General features: G+C 47.9%; 1 protein-coding gene across 4 annotated transcripts in view; it reads left to right on the top strand.

The window, feature by feature from the left end:
- LOC144471467 (uncharacterized) overlaps positions 1–26527 on the top strand; it is a 122378-nt gene that overhangs the window by 49060 nt on the left and 46791 nt on the right. The gene's annotated exons all lie outside the window — the stretch shown is intronic.

Below are 26527 nucleotides of genomic sequence, written 5' to 3'. Positions count from 1 at the left end.
CACTTAGAGTCACTCATAGCGTAGTGCGGAAGAAACTTATGGGACAACCTAATACGTTGCATATTTATATTTAACCCTTTGCACTCGGTTGTCCCCTGAGAGGGGACATCGTAATTCTAGTATATGACTAAACATTAAAGTTTATTAGCGATTTGCAACTATTTCTCGATGTCTATAAATTCATATAAATCAAATATTATTATAATAATATTATATATACATACATACATTTTATAACGTATACTATATAGTATATTATTATATAATAATATATAGTATATTATTATATAATAATATATAGTATATTATTATATAATAATATAAATGTTTATAAGCGCTTGTAAGTAACATCCATGATGACGCGGAGTGCAAAGGGTTAAAATATTCAATATACTGAATTCTATTACATTAAAACAATATTACTCGAAGTGAACATTAATTTCAAGCTTTTTCTACAATATTTAATCATCAAATTGAATAATAAATTGGCGAAACAGGCAAAATTTGATCTGGACGCCTATTGGCGTCTACAGTACTGGGACGACAACGTGTCTCGGACGCCAATAGGCGCCGATAGTAGTCAAAGGGTTGAAACAGTAGCACAATTAATATTATATAATACAAAATTTTAAGAAAGACTTTATCACCACTGAAACGTGCTCTGAAAGATCTCTGGGACGACTGAAACCGATGCCATAAACGGCTAAGAGATAAGCAAGCATGTTTATATAAATACAGCCACTTGGAATCACTCATAGCGCGGCGCGGAAGAAACTTATGGGACAGCCTAACACAACCGGATAGAACACGCGAAAGTGGATCTATGAACAAATGTTTCAAAGTCCATTACGTTATCTGGAAACATCGGTCTAGCAAACTGTGGCTGCGAATGTTCAACGCCAACGCTTTTCAGTTGCAATAAAATCGATGATAAGCTTCCACGCAGCCTGGAAAGCGTTCCATAATAGACACTTTCGCGTTATCTTTCCGCGCCTTAAAATTTCGATGTTCCCCGTGCAACGGTTTCGAAACACCGTGTAGCAGCACGTAGTCCTCGCGGACGCGTTCTCGAGATCGATGCAGCGTGCCGCGGATTTCCGTAATTAGGCCATTTTATTATATACTCGAACGAGTAATAATGAAAAGCGACGGAAAAGTAGCGGCGTTGTCCCCCGGCCAGAAAGTTTAATTACCCGATTAAAAGTTTCTATTAGACGAAGTTATTCGTAATCACATGTTCCGCCGATAAAGTTTATCCACATCAAACTTTTCCGGATTAACGCGACCAGCCCCGAACGATTTTCCCATGGCCACGCGCGAGGCCCCGGACCTAAATCTTTCCTGCGCTCGCGCGCGCGCGCGCGGATCGCATAACCGTAAACAGCCGTATAAAATTATTTAACCCTACGCCGCGCCGCGCCGCGCTGCGCGGTCCTCTCTCGGCACGGCTATGCATTTGAAATGGCGTTGGAAAGGAGAATCGCGCGCGTACAGTGGCAGGCAAAAGTTCCCGCCCGGCCTGAACCGCGCCGCGCTTTTAACGCTGCCCGGAGAAATTCCCGAACGGGCGACGTCGACGAAATAACAACGATGCATCGACAGCAGAAAATTATTCCACGATGCAGCGCACGACGCCCCGAAATTTCCATGAAGACAACCCGATACCTCGGCGAAATCTTATAATTATTCCGTCGCGGCGAAACGTGGCCGCATAAGTCGGTTACTCGTCGATCGTCGTTTATTAGATTTATTGTATCTTGCAAAGACTTGCAAGGAAGAACGTTCAAACGCGCTGTTTTAACCCATTCGCATCAAAAGCGCATGTATGCGCGCATTTGACTCGGGCATTTATCACCAAAGCGCGTATTATTTATACCAGGCCTGACATTCAAATTTAACCTTTTAGACACTACGCGCCACTGTAGTGGCTTTCGCGAATGGCTCGTGCTTTACTCAATTGTTTTATTATTTATTAAAGCAATAATTAAATAATAAAAGTATTAAACAATTAAATAAAAGTATTAAAATAATTAAACAAAAGTGAAAGTGTGTATATACAATATATTAAGAAAAGAATATATGTTATTAGTACTATATATAGATATCCGGAGAAAATATATATTAAGAGAAAATCGTAATTTAGTTACGAAAAACTTTATTTGCGCGAAATCCTGCCGTATCTAAAAGTTTAAATACAGTAAAAAAGATTTCGGTGATAGGAACGAATTTTTGACTTTTCTTTGTGACGCGAATGGGTCGAGAAGAGGTCAGTACGGTGTTTCGTAACAGGTATGGTTCGGCTCGCGCAAACAAGTCCTCGAAAAATCCAGAAGCTCTCTCGCGCTCGCGCGCGCGGCGATCTAGTTCAACGAAATGACGCGATTGCGACCGTCTGGCCGGTTCGTAGCAGTCGAGTGCAGTGACAGCTGCGCGCAGCCAGCTCCCCGTATTCCCATCAGTTGTGTTAAGACGCTCTTAACATTGATGGTGCTCGTGTCCGCGAGATTCTGCCCGGTCATTCGCATTCGCGTAGCAGGAAAATAAATTGCCCGGCGAATCTTGATTCGTTCGCCTATAGAAGCGGCTTCGGACAATGCTCTCTGTTTCTTTATTTCGCCTCCCCTCCCTCTCTCTCTCTCTCTCTCTCTCTCTCTCTTTCTCCTTCGCTCTCTCGTCCCTCCATGCGTTTCTGCTCGCGCGAAATTCGCCTTAATTGAAAGCACCGCATAACTCGCGCCCGTTTCGCCTCGAATCGGGCTTGCAGCGTCTACTCGCGCGCGCGCGCACGCTTTCGCTGTCCAAGCTGTCTTTTGCTGTCCACAGCCGGACGAGGCGTTTCGGCCGCGTCGAAAGGCTTTCGGAAACGGGAGCGCGGAGAGAGCCCCGCGCGCGTACGTTTCTCATTTCCGATCCGATCTTCGCCCGGGAAATCGCTCGTAGATCCCGGGACCGCGCGCGCGCGCGCGATCCAGGTCATCGCACGTGTAATCTACAATCTACGTAGGCCCGCGGTATCCGATACTTTTTTCGATATTTCAGCCGGTTATCGGAAAACCGTTAACATCCTGTGCCCGGCCCGTACATTGAATATCGAATTTTTGCCGGCGGCCGACCGCTGCCCCTCGCTGGCCCCCTACCCCTCCGCGCGCAGCCGCCGCACTCGTCGATTGTTAATTCCGAACGGAATTAGCTCGCGGATAATCTTATTCGCGGGAATCGTCTCGAGGAAAAGTTGCCGCGGATCATGGGCTCGCAGATTGCCGGGGCTGCCCGAGACCGCGTTCCTGATTGAAGTTTCCCCCCTCGGTTGGCCGGAGAGAGAGAGAGAAAGAGAGAGAGTGAGAGAGAGAGAGAGGGGGGGAAAAGGGAAACACGGACCGCGGGGAAAGAAGAAACGGTTTAAATTCCAGTGCCGTCCGCCGCTCCGATATTCCCACCGTGCTTTTCTAACTCCTCGTCCCTTTTTACTTTTTCGCTTTTCACTTTTTGCCGCCTTCTCGCTTCTTTTTCTTTTCTTTTTTTTTGCTTTCGGTTTTTGGCTTTTTGCTTTGTTAGACGCGCGCACCCGGGGCCCCGTCGTCGATTTTAATGAAATTTTTTCGCATCCGTCTCTAGAGCAAAAATAATTGACACGTGTTTCGAGCGTTTCTCGTCGATGGTTTCGAACGATTTTTATAAGTTTTGATCTTAGCCCGCGAGACATTGCTGTTGTACCGTGGCAAATGTTACGGTATCCGATGCTTTTGACCTACAATAATTATTCTACTTTCTTATTAATGTATTAAGTTGCTACTTTATAGCATCGTATATTTAGAAATGTACGATTTATGTTGCATTCATTGATGCATCGTACAGGAATGCGCGATACGCATACAATGCGTTGGTAATTGACTTGCAAAGAGATTGCTAATTCATCGGATTAGTTGTTAACTGTTAGCTATTGTAGGAATTATTTTTAGGGTAAATCCCACGAGACCTCCGTGGTGATATAAATCAACAAATAAGCAATTTCGGTTAAGATTATTAATGATAGTTTATTATTGAAATTTATTATTAATTATTATTGATCATTTTTGTTATTAGTTGATCAATTTTGTTATAATTTGGTATAAATAAACTTTGCACACGTGTTCATCGATAACAAAAAGTTTATCGCAAAATCTGACGCGCATCCCTTGATTTCAACAGATTTCTCTTATAAGCAACGAGGGTACGAATACTTACGGGACTGACTGTATAATTAACCCTTTGCACTGGGAGCCATTTTAACTGTAAATTCGAAATAATTTTTCTGATTCGTGTTATATATAAAATAAATTTTTATGCACACAAAATTTATTCTTGTGACTCCTACCAACAGTATTAGTTCTTGACAATTTTTTGAATCTGAACCTTATTGTTGCAAAAATTATTTTAGACCGAAATAGAATAATTTTTGTGGTGCCTTAGAGTCGCCACTCGAGTGCAAAGGATTAAACTTATCGGCAGACCCAATATTTCTAGTCTATTCTAGTCTATCCCAGCCGGGCATTCGCGTTCTCGCGACGCTCCGGGTCCACCATACATTTTCGCATCGATCTTGGACCTCCAGCCCGAGCGAGAGAAGAAGACGAGGTCCTCCCCTCCGTCCTCCTTTTTATCTCGTTCCTCTCGGCGTGCCGCGCCGGTTCGATTCGACTTCGATTGAACCGGGGTGCCGATGAATCCTCGTTGGCCGGCCCGACCCCGACGTTGCCAGGCCCGGCCATAGTCTCTCTCTCTCTCACCCTCCCGATTTCGACGCGTCTACCTGCGGCCTCCGCGCGTCTCCTCGTCCTCTTTCTCTTTTTTTGCGATACCCCTTCTGGCATGGGAGTCATGGGAGTAAGCACGGAGGAGGCGCGCTCGCGCGACGCCGTTCAGGAATTCCGCCGAGCAAAAAACAGCGCCGGCTAGCCTTCGAGCTTGGGAAAATCGGCCGTCGTTCCCCGTCGCGCCGAGCCCTCGCAGCCCAGAAACTGGATTTCGAGCTGCTAGCGGCCGCCTATACGAACTCACCCCCTCGGGGGCCTTTTCACTGTCCGCATCCCTGCCCGCGTACGATCGACTCTCTCGCCAGGATATCGCGGCGGACCCGTCGATGCCATCCGAAGGGTTCGCCAATATCGCGATACGCGAATATATAATATATAATATATTAATTAACCCTTTGGCTACGGCAGACTTTGGCACGGTCGTAGTTTTTCGTTAAACATGCATTTCTGAAGAGGTATTGTAATAAATCGAGACGTGGTTCAATACTATAATTATTTAATGTGAAAAGTACAATTATGTTAGGTTATGTCAGGTTATGTCTCTCTGGTCTTATGGTCTCTCTGTGGATACTGTACGTTTACCAGTGCGAAGACGACTCAGAACAGACAGTCGTATACAGTCTCACTTCACACTATAGCTCTCCGACGGAAACGGAAGGAGAACTATCTCACGACTCTTGCATACCATATGGCGCGAAATACAAAATATGATAGTTAAACTATATTGTAACATCCATTATTTCCAACAGGTATATTAAAATATTCAAAATATTGAATTCTGTTACATTATACCAATATTACTTGAAGTGAACAATTAAGCTTTTTTACAATATATATAGCATAAATATTACACAATATATAATTAATCAAATTTAATAATAAACGGGGTGGAAATTCGATCTTGACGCCTATTGGCGCCTACAGTACCGGGAAGTCATGTTTCGGACGCCAATAGGCGCCAACAGTAGTCAAAGGGTTAAATTAAATTAAATTAATAATTTGTACGATCGTACACTTTCTTACGGACTGGCGAAGTCGAGAGACCGAGCTACATTTCCGCGCCGCGACGAGATGGCAACGGATGGAGCAGCCAGCGAGCCGAGTCCCGAGAAGCGGACCCTTTAAAAATGCACCCTAACCGCGCTCCTGTAAACCGCATTGTTTCCGTTGGAAACTTTCGAACTTTGACAGATTATGGGCAGCGTATAATTTGCCCTCCCGACGTTTTTCTTCGCAACGAAACAACGTGGCCGCCGCCGCCGCCGCCGCACGGAGTTCCGAGAATTATGTGCTCGCGGGTGGCGTAGTGGGAGAGCAGGGGTTAAAATGCTTTGAAAAATCGATGGGAATCTCGCGTTCGCGACGTATACCTATACAATAAAGATCAGACCTCTGCCGTGTTTCGATGTCGAGCGGATGCCCGACTTCCCTCGAGCCCCTTTACAGTTGGCCAGCGATCTATACAAATCTGAATTATAAACAGAGCGCCGGTTAATTCCTCCTCTAGGCTGCATCGAGCCAAGTTCTCCGTCTCTCTTTCTCTCTCTGTTTCTCGCTCTTTCTTTCTCTCTCGTTTTATCGCTGATATTTATTCCTAGGAAGCCCGTTATCGAACCTAAGCTACGTATTACGGGCTCCCTGAAATCCGATCGGAATCGCAGCGTCGCACGGTTCACCGAAGTGCGCGGTTTTTTTTTTCGGGGGAAAAAATTTGATCGCCTACCCCCCTTCCCTCTGCTATGAACAATGAAACAAAATGGCGATACGTATTAATTTAAAAATTGGCGATGTCTGAATCGATTCGACGGCGTGATTCGTGGAAAGCAACGCGGACGAAGTCGGTTTTAACCCTTTGCAGTCGGAGGCCATTTATTATTTATTGTTATTAGTTATTTATAAACGGACCGTAGTCCTTTTACATGAAATTATAAAAGAAAATATAATATACATAACGACGAAGTTTATAAACGCATTATTAAAGAAAAATAACTCTGATCTATAATTATTCGTAATTGTCTTTTGAAAGATAGGTAAGATCCATGAAAAAAATCTATGCGATTGTAGAGGGTATTTGAGTTAGGAAGAATACGGTAGATCGGATTAATTAATCCATATGAAGATTTAGATATAACACTGTGAACAAAAAGTAAAATGAATTTGTTTATAAAATGTAAATTCTTTATTCCTTCCTTTTTTAATTTTTTTTTCCTAGGTTGGTAGGACTGTCTATAACATTTGCCAAGCGTCTGTTCGTGAAAAGGTTTAATTATCTCCGAGTTGCACGTGTTTTTGTAAACAACCAAAAGTCGTCACGATAATGCACCATGTCATACCGCATTGGTTCTTCGCGACTTTTTTGCCATAAACTCGATTCATATCGTTCCGCAACCACCGTATTCGCCTGATTTGGCTCCGCGCGACTTCTGGCTATTCAGCAAACTCAAAAGACCGATGCGGGGACGCCGTTTTGACACGATTCAGGAGATAAAAACCGAATCGAAGAAGGTTTTGAAGGCTATACCGGAAAAAGACTATTCCGACTGTTTCGAGGACTGGAAAAAGCAAAAGTGCGTTTTATCGGACGGGGATTATTTTCAAGGGGATGAAATTAATTTGCAAGAATAAATAAAGAATTTGCATTTTATAAACAAATTCACCTTACTTCTTGTTCACAGTGTTATATTCAGTAGAGTTTGCATCAAATCTTCACGAGTCTGACACATTATTATAGTGCAAAGGGTTAACAGCTCTCGACAATTTTTTGAACGCGAGCAAATTTGCTAAAAATTATTTTTACGTGGCATACTAATTTTCAAGCGGCGCCTCAGAGTCGACCGCGAAGGGTTAACGCCGGACGATGAAAAATCACGAAGAATTGTATCTGGATTAGTTGTGATCGCGGCTTCGGGGCTCGGTTAGCGCATCGCGCGCAGATTTCCCGAACCGAGCAACGTGTGCTCGTCTCCTTGCGTGGACTCGCGCGCGCGTTCCCGCGACGGCTCGCGATGGGAACGCGTTAAAAAGAAGAGGAGGACGGTAACAGAGGAGGAAAAAGTGTAAAAAAGTGGCGCGCGTATCGACCGCGGGAAAATTGGAGCTAAAAAGCCGCGCGCGGTGTGTGCCCTGAACTCTCCGGCTATCCCACTCTCTCTCTCTCTCCCTCTCTCTCTCGCGTGGCTCTCGTCCAGTCACTCTCTCTCCACGGTCGGTCTTTCTCGCGCCGGTTCGGCTTCCACGCGTGTTAGGAAGCTAACGGAAGTTTTTCTGGCCGGTCGCGTTGCGTATGAGTTAACGGTGAAGTTGTAACGCATCCTCTTATCGTAACAGATTTATCGATTCAGCCTTGTTCACGTGCACCGTACAGTTTTTGCGGCCGCGGTCCGCTCGTTCCCATGGAACGCCGGTTTATTTCGCTTCCGTGCGCCCGCCCGCCCGTCCGTCCGTCCGTCCGTCCGTCCGTTCGTCCGGTGAATTCGCAATCGGGCAAACGGGCCGGGCCCGCGCGGCGTTAAGTAAACTTCCAATTTGTTCACGGCATTAGAATTATAAACAACGGGCCGCGCGCGTGATCTGTAATTACGTCGACGCGGCCAATTTGCCCGCGCCTCGCAACATTCTCGGCCCGCGCAGCCACGCGTCATCCCGGTTAATTAACCGGCCGCAGCTTTGTTCTCCACGATTCTTAGGCCACGACGCTTCGTCGTCGCAACGGTGCTCGAAATCGTCGACTATCCGCAAGAAAGTGTCCCGTCTACTCGTGAACCGAGTAGAACGCGGAAGCGTCCCCGCGACTTTATTCATTGCGTCTGTTACGGCGTAACAATGAATTCGAATGTCAGGTAAAAAGTACCACATGCTACGGCGCAACAAAGTTGCAAACTCCGACCGTAGGCGCGACCATGCGACCCTTTGTCGGCTGCACGTAGTCAAAATTCTAAAGTAATGCTAAGCCCTGATTGGTGCGCTCTTGGGCCACCAAATTAGTATAAAAGGTCCGACAAAAAATAAAAGGCCACATTCAATCAACTACAACCATACAACGCAGAACCGCTGTCTCTCAGAACAGCGTCGGATTAACCCTTTCGCTCCGAACGACGGATATATCCGACATCCACGTGGATACTCGCAGAGCCGAACGACGGATATATCCGACATCCACGTGGATACTCGCAGAGCCGAACGACGGATATATCCGTCGAGTGGATGCCGCGTATATGCGGCGCTCGGCGCAAAAGGGTTAAAGACGTAAGTGCGAACATCGAAGACTGCCGACGCGCACCATGCGCATCATGCGCGGCGCGTTGCCTCGTTCAGCGGCGCAACTCCCGCGGAACGGACTGCCGTAGCGAAAGGGTTAAAAGAGAAACTCTCGTTGGTTCCTCGGATCGCGTACAGAAACGTATTGTTGCGGACTTCGGGAACCTCGTCCGGTTCCCGTCGCCCCGTTTCACGTGTTCGCGGCATGATTAACTATTTATTTTCACAATTTCTTTATACAATTCAATATACAATGTATCGGTTTATTAATTTGAATTTCTCGGGTTCGCTGTCAAATCGCTGTTCAACATCAAGTTGCGATTTGACAGCGAACTCACAGCGAACTTGATATTGAATTTAATAATCCGATATATTATTGTACAAACGAAAGTGTAAATAAAGTGTTAATCATGCCGCGAACTCGTGAAACGGGGCGACGGGAACCGGACGTGGTTCCCGAAGTCCGCAACAGTATTTATCATCGGGATTGAAGAGGAACGGAGCCGGTCGGTTTCAGGCATCGGTAGCTCCGCAGTGAACGGCTTTCACGAAAAATTGATCGCGTTTGGTGGATCGAGCATTGGATCGAGCAAGCCGCGGGACTCTGCGTTCTCGAGCGAGGGAAATAAAACAGAGAGCCCGCGCGCCGTCTCGATTGTGGCTCGAAACGCCTTTGAATCGATAAAAGACAGAGCCCTAAACCCGGCGAACGTTGCCGTATCGGGGTCATTTATGACTGCGCTAGTTTCTCGGTGTAGTCGCGTCGTCGCGCGGAAAAGAAGACAATCGCGATGTATCCTGCGCCCCCCTCGTTTTCCACCCTCGTATCCGCGGATACGGTCCGTAACCCTCGGTTCTTCTGCGCCCCCTATCCATCTATCGAAGGGTGAGCGCGGCGAGGAGTCGCGCGCGCGGCCTCGATGCGTTCCAAGACGAACGCGTTCGATATTTTCTACCTATTTTCTACCTATTTTCTACCGATAGTTAATATCGCGATGATATCGCCGCATTGTTCCGCGTCGATGCTAAATGTCGACGCGATTCGCGCGGAGGTCGCCGCCACTGTCGCGATCTCGCGTGCTCCGGAAAAACCGGCCGCGTCGTCGCTTCTTTAATTACTTCATTGGAAGATCTCCGGCGAACGTAACGCTCGGAATCGTGACGAGGTTGACGCCGGTCGACGAATAGATGTCGAGGAAACGACGACGCGACCACCGAGTAGGCAAGGAAAATATTTGTTCGATAATTGTTGGCCCGGCACCGGGTCGCGCGCCGAGTCTAGCTTTCGGTTTAACTGGGACAGATCGCATCGGGAACTTTCTTAAATAATCCAGATCGCTCGGACGGCTCGAATACGTCAAGCCTCTCCTCTCGGTGCATAGACTCGGACGTTCGAACTATTCGAGACGTCGCGTAAAGTTGTTCCGATGAGACCGGGCCGCGATTTAACCACGTCTGCTTTTCTTTGTATCGTCTCGAATTTTAACCCCTTACATTTTCTTCATAGTTGTGAGAATTAGGTTTTCAATTGTAATATTTTCTTGGAAGAAGAAAGACGATTTAGACTTATCGCGTGTCTACAGTTGTTTCAATATTTAAATATAGATGACAAGAGACTCTAGAATTTTATTCAAATTAAAACAACGGTATAGCGTTCGCACGAAATAAATTATTACTAGAAATTTTCGTTGCGTGTCAGACTCGTCAAAGTATGGCTAGGGGTGAACCCTTTGTCGGAGCCATTTTAAATCCAAAATATTTTCTCAAACTTATAGCGTTCCCATTTTACATAACCTGCTGCGTTCTCCACATTATGGAATCGAATTTTGCGGCTCGTGTAACAATTAATAGGCTCTTAACAATTCTTTGAATGTGAATAATCTTGGTAAAAATTATTTTGCAACATGCCATGATAATTTTCAATGACGTCACTCGACCGCAAAGGGTTAATTATTAGCGCAGGGGAGAAACGTGTCACCAGAAACAGAAACGTGCCGCGTTGTATCGTCGTTCTCCGCTTCGCGCGCTTTCGAAACCTTTTCGTAGTTCTGTTCGAACGGAGATAAGCGAAGTATAAAGGGACGACGGAGAGACATCGAGGATATGGAAAATTGTTGGTTAGTTTGTTCGCAGCTCCGGCCGCCGAGTTTGACTCCCGACGAGTCCTAAGAAGTTACAGGGTTAATTTCTTATCGTCGGGAACGGCGGCAACACCGGGGGTTGGTCCGATGGAACTTAAGCTCCGTCGTCGAGCAATTGTTGGCTCAAAGTAAATAGGGTCAGTCGGGTCTCGCCCGAGAGAGCGTTAAGCAACGACCAAGAGCACGCGCGCAAACTTTCGTTCGAATACGGTAATCGAGGCTGCGGATGATCGCGTCCCGCGTCGCTTAATGGAGGTCCCAAAGCCCCCGGAATATTTAGGGTACTCGGGGAACCGTAGAAGCCGGCCAGAAACTGGCGGGGTGCTTGCCCGTTCGCTGGTCAACCTTATTTTTCTCGCTTAGCTCGTCCAACGTCTACTTACTAGGGCACCTAATAGGATTTTCCAGTAAGGGCGGGTCGATTTTTAAATGGAATAAAATGGGCTGTGTATGAGGTATTAACGAATTTTCTTTTTTATTTAAAAGACCCGTGTATGCCATTGTATATGGAATATGACATCGTTCAAATGTCCCCAGTAACTTGCCATGGTGATTTGGCATAACCGACTGAATTGTAGACAACAGATTTAATCGACGCATTCGAAGCAACGTGGCCGCTACAGACTGTCTGCATCGACCTGTCCCTATTAGAGAACCCTCTAGTACTTTAACCCTCTTAGTGCCGAGCGAAAGAGCCAAATTTCACGGTGTTACTAGGGTTTGGAAAAAGGCTCGTCAAAACCAAACGAAAAGCAACATTTACATAATTCAAAAAGCAGTGTATTAACCCATTCGCTGCCAAGGACGAGTATACTCGTCTCATTGCCACTCGTGTCACGCATTGCCAGGACGAGTATACTCGTCCCACTTTAAATATATTATAACCTGCAGGCTTTTGAATTGGCAAATTTTTCGTGGCCACAGACATAAATATAAATATGTAAAAAACTTGAAAAAAATACTACAAATAAAATTGTTTACAAAAATAATACTTTATTTCTTATAGAGAATGATAAAATATAAATGATGAAATATCATTTACTGCGGGGCGGCTCGGCAATGGGAATGACTTCATATAATTTAGGCTTGGCAGCGAATGGGTTAAGGACGAAATTGAGAATGAAACAGTGGCGCCAATGTTTCTATATTCATTGGAAATTACATGAATAATAAAGGTATAAGTATAAAGTACTTTTCGCCAGTGCAGCGCGGGTCGATATAAAGCTAATGATATAAGTCTATAACCCTAAGAGCCCTAACATAGCCCTAACTTGGAAAAGACATTTGCAGACAGGTAAAAGCAATTGTATACAAGTGAAAATGAACAATAAAAATTGTTGGTGGCACGCGCTATGGGAAAGACTGTATACAAGCCTGTATATCGGTCAGCTTGTTGGACTCAATAGTCCAGTGTGCGGCGGGCAGAGGAGGATGTGGAAGAGGCGAAGGTTGCGGAGGAGGCAGATCGTGCAGAAGAGAGCGAGAGCACGGTAGTCGGGGCAAGGTACGATCCGTCCAGTTAGGACAGGTCATGTCACGGCACGCTCGAGGATTCATGCCTCCTTTGGGCGAGTTACCGGGCGCTTTTCAAGTGGATCTCGTTCGCAGCCGTCGCGACGAGTGGCTCGGGGCCGCGCGCGCGCGCGAGCCTCGGCGAGCCTCGAAAGTCGAGGAATCCCGTGGACAAAGACCGGCGGTTCTCTCTCTCTCTCTCTCTCTTTCTGTTTCTTTCTCTCTCTCCCTATCTCTCTCTTTCTCGGACTCGGTCCCGCGACGCCCCGTTCTCTCGGAGCCTATGCCCTTGCCGTCTCTCTCGCGGCGGTTCTCTTTTTGCTCGGGGTCTTTTCCCTTCGGCTGCGGGGCGGCTCGGCGCTGCGGCGACGAGCGAGAGAGAGAGAGCGAGAGAGAGCGAGAGAGAGAGGATAGACAGAGAGGAAGGAATCCGTAAAAAGAGAGGAATGCAACGCGGGGTGGCCGTACGTCATCCTGTCCGCGCGGAGGAACCGACTGGACACCCTCCGCCGTCCGCCTTCCGCCCTTCGCCCTTCGGCTTCCCGGCCCCGATCTCTACCCGGGCACAACCTTTGCTAGCCGCCTCGCCGAGAATTTCGCCGAAACGCGTTTGATCTCCGAAAACACCGGGAGAATCCGCGCAAAGAATCGTGGAGCCGCCGGATTTTGGAAAGCCGCCGGCGGCCCGGTCTCCCCCGGGTCCACCGTGGGTCCGATCGATCACGGTGGCAGGATCCTCCGCCGGATACCTGGATCCTTTTTTTCGTAGAGGGGCGCGTCTGCGATCCCGATACCTTCGGGGAATCGAATCACGTGGCCGGGACTCTCGACCCGGCACACGGTGAATGCGGTAGACTTATAATTAAAGGGAATAGACCTAATTATTTTTCTCACGACTATAATATCAACGACGATGGTAAAAATAAAAATAATAATAATAATAATAGTTGGCTTATTTTTGGCAAGAGCGTTCAGATTTATAAACCGACAGGATTTATAAACCTTTAGATGTTGCAGTTTTTCGATTTGCTTTTCTCGCGTCGCCGATCCCGTGATCTCTCGTTCTTTTTCGAGGGACAAACGTAATTCGCGAATACCGATGCCTTCGAGGAATCGGATCGCGCGGCCTGGACTCGCCAGAAGCGAAATGGACGCCGCGATCCACTTGGCGGGCGATCGTGAAATAATTAGGGGATAATTACCGGTTGGTAAGCGGGCCGTAAGGTTAGCCCGGTCTCATGCGCGGGCTGCTACGCGTTCGCGGCTCTATCTAAAGACGGAATCGCGGGTGGTACTACCTTACAGTGTCCTTGAACGGGGAACCTCGTCGACAGCGCCTAGCCGGAGCGGTTCTCACCGGACAACCCCTCTTATCCGGGACATCAACGTTCCTTAAGTGACACGGGCCCGCACCGAGCAATTACTTAGTTTAATTAAACGCGATGCGAACCACGGCGACGCGCGGATAACTGTCGCGTTTCTTGCTGCCGGTCGCCGTCTCCTTTTAGGAACGCTGGTATGCGCGAATAGAACGGCCGGGAGGAGAGTCTTCGATGAACGGTCGCTCGCGAGGATCCGTGGACCCATCTTCCATCCAGAGGTCGCTAATCGAACGGCGAATCACGGTCCAGCTTCCATCGCAGCGTTCGAACGACTCGACAGAACCGCCGTGTGTTGCGACAGTCATGGCTACTATTACGGTGTCCCATAAGCTTCTTCCTTTTCTTTTTATGCGAAATAAATACACGATATTTATTGTTAAAGGTGGAATTATTATGTTATACGGGGTGTCCCGGAAATAGTAGTACGACCATGCAGGGGGTGTTTCTACATCAAAAAAGAAGAAAATATTTTGATAAACCATTTTTCCATCCAAAGCTCTGTTTTCGTGATAATCGACTTTAGAGTTCTTTCAACTTATATCGGGTTATATCAAAGAACAAGTTTATAGCATGAACGACATTTCAAATGTTACACATAAGATTACTTAGGCGAAAAATTAAAAAGCGATGACAACTTACAGTCTGTCCGGATGTAATTAATTCATCGAGCAAACTTATGTATGCAGCAGCGAGGAGAACATTTTCAATTATTGTAGCATTGTAATAGTAAATAGTAAAAAAGAATAAAAAATGAGTAATCAGTAGACACACTTTCTATTGTTTCAACCGCGCAATTATCATAATAATATTCGATTTATATGAACTTGTAGACATCGAGAAATAGTTGCAAATCGCAATGTTAAATAAACTTTATGTCTAATAAACTTTAATGTTCAGCCATATACTAGAATTACGATGTCCCCTGAGAGGGGGCAGCCGAGTGCAAAGGGTTAAATCGTTTACAAATTGAACGAACTTTGAAGTCGATTATCTCGAAAACGAATCTCCGTATAAAAAATGTTACACCAAAATATTTTCCTCTTTTTCGATGTAGAATCGCCCCCTGCCCGGTTGTTCTACGAACTCCGGGACACCCTGTATAAAAACAGCCACTTAAAGAAGTCGCTCACAGCGCGGCGCGGAAAGAACTTGCGGGACAACCTAATACTACCCCCCGTGAGACTTCGTCCACTTCGTTCGTCGCCGTTGTCTAGTCCATTTGCCAGTTAGTTGGTCCGCGATTGCCGGCTATTTCTGCTGTGTTCCGACGCGTAATTGCTCTAAGCGCGCGACGGTACAGCGTAAGCGGAAAAAGTCGAGCGGACGCGAGATATTCGGATAACGCATTAAACAGCGTTTCTGGAAAGCGATTTACCAAACGGGGCGAATAAAGAGGAACGGTGAGGTGAGAGAGATAGAGAGAGGTAGGTAGGGAGGGAGGGAGAAAGAGGGTGTAACACCCTTCCTCTCCCGGTATCGTTACATGACGATGTACCGCGACGAGGAACGAGCGGTCGTTCACGTCGCCGTCGTCGTTGTTGTTTCGAGCGCGCGCGTTGTGTCGAGGTGGCTCGTCGAAATGACGGGAGGGCGGCGGCGTGGGGGGAGGGGGTGCGGCCGACGACTGCGAGGACGAGGAGGATGACGACGACGACGACGACGACGTTGCCGACCGAGGTACGCGTGCCCCGTCGCGTCGGTGTGAAGCACATTTGCAAAGGAGCCACGAGGGAAGAGGACGGAGAGGGCGGCCTAGGATGCGATGGTCGCGGCCGAGGGCGAGGGGCGAGGGGCGAGGACGCCGCGGGACGGAGCCGAAGTCGGCGGCGAAGGAGCGAGAGAGGCCCGTGGGGAAGAGAGCGAGAGACGGGCGCTAGCGGGGATGGCGAGAAGAAGGGTGAATCATGGCGCGGCGGCGGCGGCGGGGTGGTGGTCTCGAAAAGGTGGAGGGTGGGCGAGCGCGCGCGCGCGCGCGCCCGGCCTGTCTCTTTTGAGCCGCTGAACTTTGCCAAGTTCGAAACCGTCCGAGGCCGTGGCGACGACTCACCCTCTGACGTGCATTCGGCTTCCACCCTCCTTCTTCCATCCCCCTCGCCCACCCTTCCGCGCTGCTCCCCCGCCATTTTCCAGCCTATCTCGTCTCTGTCTGCCGCGCCGCTATACTCCCCTATCGCCGGGCTATACAGGCTGTTTCACGCAATTCGGCCGCGACCCTGTCTCTTAACCCTCGCGAGCCTGTCACGTTTATTGTCTTCGAAATCTGCTAGATTAACCCCTTGGCTTACAATGACGTCTGAAAGGCGTCGCAAGTCTATCGGGCCAAACATGAAAAAGACGCCTTGGAGGCGTCGTAAGGTTACCGGGCCAAAACATAAACCAGACTTTGGGGCCGCACAGTTGGATATCGAGTCGTAAGGCAAGAGGTTAAGCAACAAAATAAACGTGTCGTTGCTACTTTCGTAAATTAATAAAGAGCCAGCTGTTCTCTAAATTAATGCTTCGTAAGTCTAACATTAAACTTTAGAACGATTTTAGTTACTGGCAGTAATTTTAGTTAACCTTTTAGGTACGGCAGGATTTTGCGCAAATAAAGTTTTTCGTAATTAAATTACCATTTTCTCTTAATATATATTTTTTTCCGTATATCTATATATAGTATTAATAATATATATTCTTTTCTTAATGTATTGTATATACACACTTTCACTTTAATTGTTTGCTTTAATAAATAATGAAACAATTGAGTAAAGCAACGAACCATTCGCGAAAGCCACTATAGTGGTGCGCCGTACCTAAAAGGTTAAACGAATCTATACACCCTTTCATTCACCGGAAAGTATCCTGTCGTCAAATGGTGCATGTATATAAGGTTGTATTTAAGAGACACAAGTATGTTACAAAGCGCAAGGCTTTCGCAAGAAGTTTGTTTTCCGTCCGCTCGAGAGATATTGGCCGAATCGCGTGAAACACCCTGTACACACGGATAGGTACACGGTGGCGGGTCTCTCTTTTCGTCTTCCCTCTCTCGTTCTCTCCCGCCTGTCTCTCCCGCGTGGCCCTACTGTCCTATCTCCTTCCATCCCCCTCTCGGCTCACCGCCGTCGCCGCCCGTCTCTCTCTCTCTCTCTCTCTCTCTCTCTCTCTCACCGTTTCCGTTCTCTGGCCGTCTCTCTTCCACCGTCATCGGTCCCCCTACCACACGGCGAGAGAGCCTAGCAGCGCTTCGGCGTACCCTCTCAGCCGTCGTGGTATTATGGAAATTTTGAACCAATTCGAAAATCAATAGTCCCTGCCAGGAAGCCTCGAGGCGAGCCTACGTTGCAGCACCGACGACGCTCTTCCCCGAGAATGTATTCAGGAGCGACGCGAGGCGACGCGACGCCAAGCGACCAGCGCGGTTTCTCTGTTTTACGGGAACGCGAGCGAGGCCGAAGAGAGGCCCTCTCCTCTCTCTCTCTCTGTGTGTACACCGAGGAGGATGCCTCGACATTTTGGTACCGTCAGGAGACCTCGTTTCACCTCGCGCATCGACAACGATCCTAGTCGCAACGAGAAACAACCGCGAGAGAGAGAGAGAGAAGAGAGAGAGAGAGAGAGAGTCGTCGACTCGATCCCATGCCCCAGATATATGGGTCACGATGACATTAATAAGTCACACTCGATCGTGGGCAACAGGCACTACCCGACGATGTAACCTGGAAACCTTTTTAAAACTGCTGGAATAGCACGGGAACGGAAATAGTCGCGCGCAGAACTATGCTCACGCTTTTCGATGGCGCGGGAACCAGTTGGCAGAATGTTCCATCCGAGGAACTCGACGAGTCTCCGAACTTATTCCACGGTGTACCTATTAAGCGTTTGCACTATTTAACCCTCTTAGTACCGGCCGAAAGAGTCTGTATCTAAGCGAAATGTTTAAGAGCGTTTGACGAAGTTTGATCAAGTTTGGGAAAGAAATAGCAAGAATTTTGAAAAGCCTGAGAAATAAGAAATTCAAAAAGGGAGAAGAAATGAGAAATTAAATTGTTAACCCATTGCACTATGATTCTTTTCAAGCTGCGTTGATCAGCATTAAACTAATAATATTAGTTATTAATATTTATAATATTAATATTTTTAAGAGAAGGACCGGACAATTTTTGTTCCTTTTATTGTCTTTATGTGTTTCTCTAAGCTTCGATAGCAGAAGAATTTATTTTTATCTCGATGCAGACGAAATTAATAATATTTATTAGATCTTGTATGGAGTCTGTATCATGGGTCTGACTCGTTGTAATATTGCAAGGGGTTAATAAAAATATTAAGAAAATTATCTTTGCAACAATAGCTAACAAAGATATATCGTTGTTCGACGCTGAGAGAGTTAAACCATATATTCTTACTAGAATAACGTTGTCTCAACAATATTGCCATTATTTTTTATGCATTTATCGCAAGAATTCTTACACCGAGCATTATTATCAATTTATTAAAACTGTCCATAAAAAAAACCACGTTTCCAGCCAACTCCTGTTTCCGCACGTTGTCTCGAACCAAATTGCACAAACTTGGCCGAGCGTTGCTTGCCCGGTTATAAAATTTTCGGCCGGCAGTAAAAGGGTTATTGTTGCTCGGTTGCGAAGGCTACCGTTCGCCGATATTGGACCCGGGATGAAACACCGCGGCACGAAATTCTTCGGAACAACGAAACGTTCGCCTTCGATGCTTTGAAATTATCGAACGTTGCCGGTTTAGTCGAATCCGATGCGCCGTATTTTCCCGTGACGAAAACGGGAGAAAGACGATCTCGGAAGTGGTTCGCGTCGGTCGATGAAGGCGAGGCGCCGACATTTTGGTACCGCGAGCGCTTCTCGTCTCGCCTCGCCTCGCCATCCCGACAATTCTAGTTCCATTCGAAAGAAGGAGGCTTGAAAGGCATTTTCGTTTACCTTTGAGAGATCGCGCGAGAAAAAGACCGCGAACAGAGGAGGAAAAGAGAGAGAAAGAGAGAGAGAGGGAGAGAGAGGGAGAGAGAAGAATCGAGGCAGAACACCGGGTCAAAATCTTGGCAACGTTGGAGGCTTTTTCATTTGATGTGCATCGGATTCCGGGACGCTTGGAATCGCTTCGGTTCCCATGAGCCTCCGCGGCGGTCCGAGTAAAGGGGATAGGGAAGGGGGCGAGGCGGGGACGGCCGGGGGACCGTGGTCCTAGTGGGGAGAGCTTTTTTCGTTTTACAAACTGGTTCAATTTTTTCTCAAAAAGCGGGTGAACACCGCGGAAACCGGTTGTGTCTACGCCGACTCGGGACACGGCCGAGGCAGAGGCGGAGGCGTCGGAGGGGAAACGGTCGTCTTCTCTCTTCTCCGTTTCGCCGTTCCCTTCGCGGTTCTCCTCTCTCCTCTTTTCAAGTCTCTCTCGGCTTCCCTCGGCGAGAGAGCAGGCTTGCCTCGTGCAGAGCGCGCTACGTGGCTGGCTGGCTGGCTGGCCCCCGGTTCCCCGAGTATCCTTCTTCTTAATTGAACCAACTGATCCCATTGTGTCTGACGGCGGGGCCACGCTTCCCAGCCGAAAATCCAATTCCCGACCCGTTCCGAAACTTTACTCGAAAATGTCTGCGGTAGCCTCCGCCCAGCGAGCCTCGCCGAGATTCTTACCCGAATCGTCTTTAACCCGCCTAATCTCTGCTTTCAAAATTTCCGCGAATTAATTTGATTTCGAAAGTAGTTTTATTTCAGAGTTCCCCGATGCTCTCCGATATTTCCGAGAGGAAGTTTCTCGGACGATCTTCTCCGCTCGAGCGTACACCGTAATATTATGCTGTATACCGAAGAGAGTACAGCTATCTATTCGCTGATCGGAAGAACGCGGTAGAACCCTCGAACGGGGTCAAGTATTTTTTTTCCAATCTATAAAGATGGCCGCGCGCGCGGCGCGTCCCGGAATTTGGCAGCGTTCGATGACGTCGAACGAGACGTCGTCGACCCCTCTCTACCGAAAAATTCTGAAAGCTTCGCCCGGGCGACTCTCCGGGCATCATATTTTCGTTGGTAGACGATGAACGGCCGTCGCGGAACGCCGCACGAAATTCGCGGCCGCGAGCCTGACATCGTTATCATAATAGCCGGCGGAAGCTTTAAGACGATTTGGAAAAGGCTTTTGTGCATGACACACTTTCCTCCTCCTCCCCCCCCTCTCTTTCGCGAAACCTACTCTGGAGAAGCCAGAACGCGAAGTAGGTTTCCATTAGCAACGACGTATTATTATTTACCGGGCACACGCTCCAAGAATCCGGCGGAGTCTCTCTTTCGAGCGGCGCGGGAGCGGCGTCACGGGTCCGCGGTCGTCAAAGACCCGGAGAAGATCTCGTCCGTGGGGGTAGGCCACTCGACGCTTCACTTTAATCCACGACGACGTCTCCGAAATACACTCTTACAAATGAAAATTACGGCCGAAATTAGCGTGGCCCGCTCCGAATTTAGCCGCGGATTTAGCTCGCTCCCGCGGGCGCGGTTAGCCTTTCCCCGAGCGAGTCGACAGGACCTCGGTCGTCCTTTCCACGCTCGTCTTCCGCTCGTCGCTGATCGCATCGATCCCAGAGATCGCGAGGGACTGGCGGCCCTAGTTATTTCCAGTCGGCGGTGAACGAGCTGTTTGGCTATCGTGAAAATTGGACCCCTAAAATGCAGTTTCAGCGAACAGGATTCGCCGATATTTCATTGCATGACCCTAGAATTTGACAACGCGAAATCTTCAAATATCTTCAAATATTTTCAAAAATCTTTAAAATTTTTAAATAAACGCACACGGGTCGCTTAGAAATAACCTGCTCGTATTGGGTATACAAATTAGTTCGGTTCTTTTGTGGTGGAAAATGCATTTATTTCGAGAACAAAATGAATCAACAGATTAATCATTGTATTGTCCATCGCTGTTTACTACTTTTCCCCACCACTCAGACAATTTACGAATTCCATCTGAAAAAAATATCTCGTCTTTTGAGGCGATCCAAGTTACAAGTCAATTTTCGATTTCTGCGAAGGAAGTGAGTCTGTGAGCTGCCAAATCGTGCTGCATCTGCCGGAACAATTAGTGATCGGAAGGAGCAATGTCCTCCAATGTAAAATATCCCACTTGAGCGTTTCCAAATAATTTTTCACAACTTTTGCGACACGAGGCAGAGCGTTATCGTGGAGAAGAATGACTTTGTCATGTCTCCGATCGTACCCAATTGCCATACGGCACCCAATTGCCTTGCTTGTCAATCATTCCCATGGATTTCAATCGTACGGAAACTGCTTGTTGGGTAACTCCCAATGATGCTGCAACCTCCTCTTGAGTTTCACTCATCGAGTAATGCCTCTAATTGTTTGTCTCCAAATTTCGTTGGCTGCCCAGAGCGAGGCTTGTCTTCAACGCTAAAATCAGCATTCCTAAAGCGTCGAAACCATTCCCTACATGATTTATCAGTTGGAGCATTGTCACCATAGACTCGAACAAGCATTCGATGTGCTTCAGCTGCACTTTTCTTCCAATTGAAGCAGAAAACTAAAATCTCCCGCAAATGCTGCTTGGTTAACACAAAACTTGACGCATTCAACAGAGTAAAAAAACAGGTGTATTAAATGAAACTCGAAGCAATATAAACTGAACGTTATTGGCAGATATCTAATCTCTCGGAAACAATTGAAATCAGTTGTTACTAATGAAACAGTCGTAACAGTTGGAGCTATCTTTTGAAAACGGACCGAGCTAATTTGCGCTCCTAATATTTGACCGAGCTCTCCGTCACGATTCCAGCTCCGAGGACCTAAGCGACGCGGATCCGAATTACGGTTGCGCATTAAAAGACCTCGCCACGAGAAACCACTTGTAGCTTCCCGGCGTTCCCCGTGTGGCTTGTCCCGATCCTCCTCGTAATATCAGAAATCGGAATCACAGGTGTGTGCACCGAACCATGCACACGGAAATATCGATCGCCGGACGTGTTGCGTCGCGACTCGTCGTCGTCGTCGTCGTCGTCGTCGTCGTCGTCGTCGTCGTCGTCGTCGTCGTCGTGAGAGGCGCACCGGCTCGCAGAGATCGACATACCTGCCCTAGAATCGAACGGGTCCCGCTCGGGATCCACGGGCCGCGTTGCTTCTCGATTGTTCTGTCCTCTCGACCGCGGCGATGTTCCTTTCCCAGCGGCTCGAACTTCGCCGCGTCGGTCGCCGACAAAAGCGCCGCAAATCTCGCGAGAATTTCCGAGAGAAATTTCGGGTACGCTCGGCGTTTCCGTCGATGTTCTTCGGAACGGGTAGCTTTACCTTATCGCGTAGATTAACGCGAAGAGTCTTGCAAGTGCGACGGTTGAAATATTTTGTACAAGTAGAGGGCTTTCCATCCGGTTTAACAAACATTATTATTATTATATCCGAGGACGCTTCTTCAGGAAACTGTGAAGCGGAACCCGAACGCCTAAAGGTTATCGACGACGTTACGTATTCCTCGAGGGCGATAACGTCCGCCTCGGGACGTTCCTTCCCGAAAATACGCTCGGCTTAATCGATTCTGAAACGTTTTCGGCGAAGGCTATCTTCCCCGTTTGGAAATTGGCGTTCGATCGTTCCGCCGTCTCGCGTCGCGAATAATCTCCTTCCGACACAGCGATCGAGAGACGCTCCGTCCTAATTAGACGTCGCGCGGCAACGAAAATCCTCGACTTTCGCGGTCGGGAAAACACCGACCGGAAACGACCAGCAAACTATCGGTGTAAGCTGTCTTATTCTTTAACCCCTTCGCACTCGAAGCCATTTTAACTGTAATTCTAAATGAACTTCTCAAATGACCGACGAATATTCCGACTCGATCGCGATGCAAGACTACCGAGCATAGATATTGGAGGTCTTCGAACGGAGTTGGGTCACGAGGTGAACGAATCGTAGCAAACCTAAAGCCTGGTTTGCTTTAGAGCCTCTCGTTCATCGATTCGGTAGCATCCCTTAACAACCACCCAAATATTATTATTATTATTATTATTATTCTTTATTAACGAAATAGTAAGACCCTTTTGTGTTACGTAGAGATGCCTTTTGTGTTACCTCGTGATATTTTAATATACCTAAAATATACTAGAAATAACAGAATTAAAATATTATTATTATTATTATTATTAATATTATTATTCTTTATTAACGGGCTAGTAAGACCCTTTTGCGTTACATAGAGGTGATGTATATATACACAGTCCGGAATACATTTCAATAATATAAATTAAAAATTATAATGCAAGAGTACAATACAAGATATAATATAATTATAATATAATGTATTTATTATGTATAATAAAATTATAATATAATATTATAATATAATTATAATACAAGATATAATATTATAATAAAATTATAATACAAGATATAATATTATAATATAATTATACTATAAGATTTAATATTATAATAAAATTGTAATGTAAGAGAATAATATGCGAGCAATGTTTTCGACGATATTATTTGGCCTTAGTGGTGTCAGGCGACCGATTGCGGAACACATATTTTCGAATATGTAAATAGTATTTCGGAAGACGTTTGTCTCGTCTTGTCGTGTTATCCGTCTGGTAAGAGGGTTCGAGGATCCGCGTAGCTAAACCGCGCCGGCCTTCCCACACGACCCGCCTCTCTCGCCTGGTAACCCTGGAATCCCTGGCGGAACCCTTCGGTGCCGTGGTATCCTCGAAGGATGAGACCCGGCGAGCGCGTTTGCGGTTGGAAAAGCTAATAATCGCGAGGGAAGCGGGGACGATCCAGAGAGGAAGAGAGAGAGAAAGATAGATAGAGAGAAAGAAAGATAGATAGATAGATAGAGAGAGAGAGAGAGAGAAAAGGTTGCGGCAAGGTCCGGGTACGTTCCTCGCGTCGGTTCGCGACAGTGGCGTAGCAAGCGAGTCGAGCGAGTCGCGGCGAGCATCGGCCAAGAGCGCATCGTATCGCAAGAAACGATGCCGGGGTGTGTGGTGGTGGTAGTTGGCGAAGGCCATCGTCCGGGTAGAGGGGCAAGGAGCTGCTCGTCGGCCTAAGAAGGGGCTGTCAGGGGGAGGAAAAAGCCAAAAGGAGGAGGGATACACATCGAACGCGAACGGAGGAAAAGGAGGCAGCGGCGGCGATGGCGATGGCGGCCTGTTCGCCGAGCTCTCGGGGGTGGGCGAGAGAGAGAGAGAGGCCGAAGAGAGCACACAGGACGGTTTCGCGGCATTTGTAGCATTGTAGGTCGTTGCGTTTTACAACGCGACTTCTTAATTTCCGCGCGACCGTTCCAGAAAGACGGTGCGCGCGCGACGGTATTCGAGAGCCGAAAAGCTCGACGATATCGTCAATTTTGTTTTCTTCGTTTTTCCACGTAGAATACAACCCCCGTAATAATGTAATTCCTTCGTGAAAGGGCACTCTGGCCGGCGTCTCGAGAATTCTGGGACACCGCGCGCGCGTTCGACGCTCCTCTTCCGCCATTGTCATCGTCCTCGAAGCCCGAAGCTCCTTAAGCGGCGATGAAGCGTCTACGAGGACGCAGCCGGGCGCTGTTAATGGATCCGCGAGGGCTTTTTGCTCGAGCCTCCTTCGTTCGCCACGGTTTCCCGAGCTCGGCCGTGTGTCCCGATGGCAGAAACGCGCGGGACAGCGGCGCGCGCGCGCGCGCGTGGTAAACGCGTGGAAACGAGACTCGGTAATTGCGTGTTGTGTGCGCGCCGCTGCATTTCCACGGCCGTGTTACGATTGTGCGTGTGCCTGGCCTCTCCGCGTCCGCGTGCGTGCCTGCTCGCTCGCTCGCTCGCTCGTTCCCTTCTTCACCGTGACTCCTCCCCCTCTCCTCCATCCGGATCATCTGTGTCACGGTGGTGTCGGTGCTCGCGTCGAAAGCATCATCGTGACGTAGCACGCGAGAGGATGGTCAGTTTCGTGATGTAAATCTCTGCCGTCCGGTTCGTGGACACGTGGAAACGATCGACTACGTAAGTGGACGAGTTTGTTGGCTGCCACCAGCTAGCGGCCATGTAATGAGCTGGCAAACCTCTAACGGGATCGTAAACTCGGCACTCCGAGCCTCCTGCTGCTCGATATACCGGGTACACCTTCGACTCTCTCCGCGCGCTGTCCCGTATCCATCGACCAGGAACCCGCTCTCCGTCGATTGCTTCTTCGATTACTCTACGTAATTAAACGGCCCCGGCACGAAAGACCCGATCACCAGATAGAGATAGAGATAAAGAGAGAGAGAGAGAGTTCATTTTCAACTCGTGCGACACAAACTGTGTGATGAGAGATTGTGCAACAGTGAAACTCCATTTTAAAAGCCAATTGCAATTTCTGGATACAATTTTTCGCAATTGTCCGGTAAACTAATTCCTCGAACATTTAGAGGAAAATTTAGCGAGAAATTTGGTGACAAATTTTAGCGAGAAATTTGGTGACAAATTTTGGCGAGAAATTTAGAGGCACGATCGTGTGCGACGAAATCCCGTCACCGCGAGAGTAGGCTCCTTTTCCTCTTTGCGTCTTTCAATCGGAGCTTACCTTCTGGTATGTCATGAGCGATTATTCGGAGCATGCCGGGGGCAGGTTGTTGATTCGAGGAGGGTAGGGGCGACGGTGGGCGACGAACTAGAAGGTATCACGGTTCGACGGTCGGAAATTTAAAACGACCGGTGGCCACCGACAGTGTCCGCGGTTATCTCGGAGCCACGCAACCGAGAGCCCTGTACGCCACCCCAAGCGCTTCCGGCCGCGCTAGCGCGCCCCGCCTGGCCCGAACGTGACCAAGGAGGCCTCCTCCTCGTTTCCTTTCGCTTTTAAACCAGGTGTCGTTTCCTCGTCGCCTCTGTTTTTCGAGGCTTGAAACGGGCAGAAGGAAGTTGCGGGCCACCGGTAACTCGACCGCGCCGCATGCTGCGAGCCCGCGCGCCGCACTCTGCCGGCGTTCGAGTACGTGACCAGCGAGTCACTTTTGTTTTCGACTTGGCGGGGACCCTCCGTCGAACTTCCGGGTCCCACAGTCGCCGAGAGAACGAGCGCGCGGTGTCGGGCGGCGGTAGCAGCACCGATATCGCGCGGCGCTCGCCGTTGCGATAAATATTTTTCGCTAGTCGAGCTAAATATTTTTTTATCTATCAAGCCGTTTCCGATCGCGAGGCGTTGCCGATTCAACGGGCTTTCCCCGACGATGAAATTTACGACCGCGTGGACCGAGCGTAAAATAGCGTTTTAAACGGCGAATAGTAAACAGATATTTCATTTTCAGATCGCGGCATGTATTTTTCGAAAATATCATGTTCGTTCGAAAGAATCTACTTTCCGAAAATCGAATGTTTCGTTCGAGAGAACGTTTTTTAAAAAAAAAAAAATCAAATATTTTCGTCGTCGCGAACAATTTTCAAGATTATATTTCAAACGGTATTTTCCATTTGAAAAAACACCCGAAAACATTT

The sequence above is a fragment of the Augochlora pura genome, chromosome 6 (assembly GCF_028453695.1).
Source record: "Augochlora pura isolate Apur16 chromosome 6, APUR_v2.2.1, whole genome shotgun sequence".
Taxonomy (NCBI): Eukaryota; Metazoa; Arthropoda; class Insecta; order Hymenoptera; family Halictidae; genus Augochlora; species Augochlora pura.
This window is presented reverse-complemented; position numbering and strand designations above follow the sequence as displayed.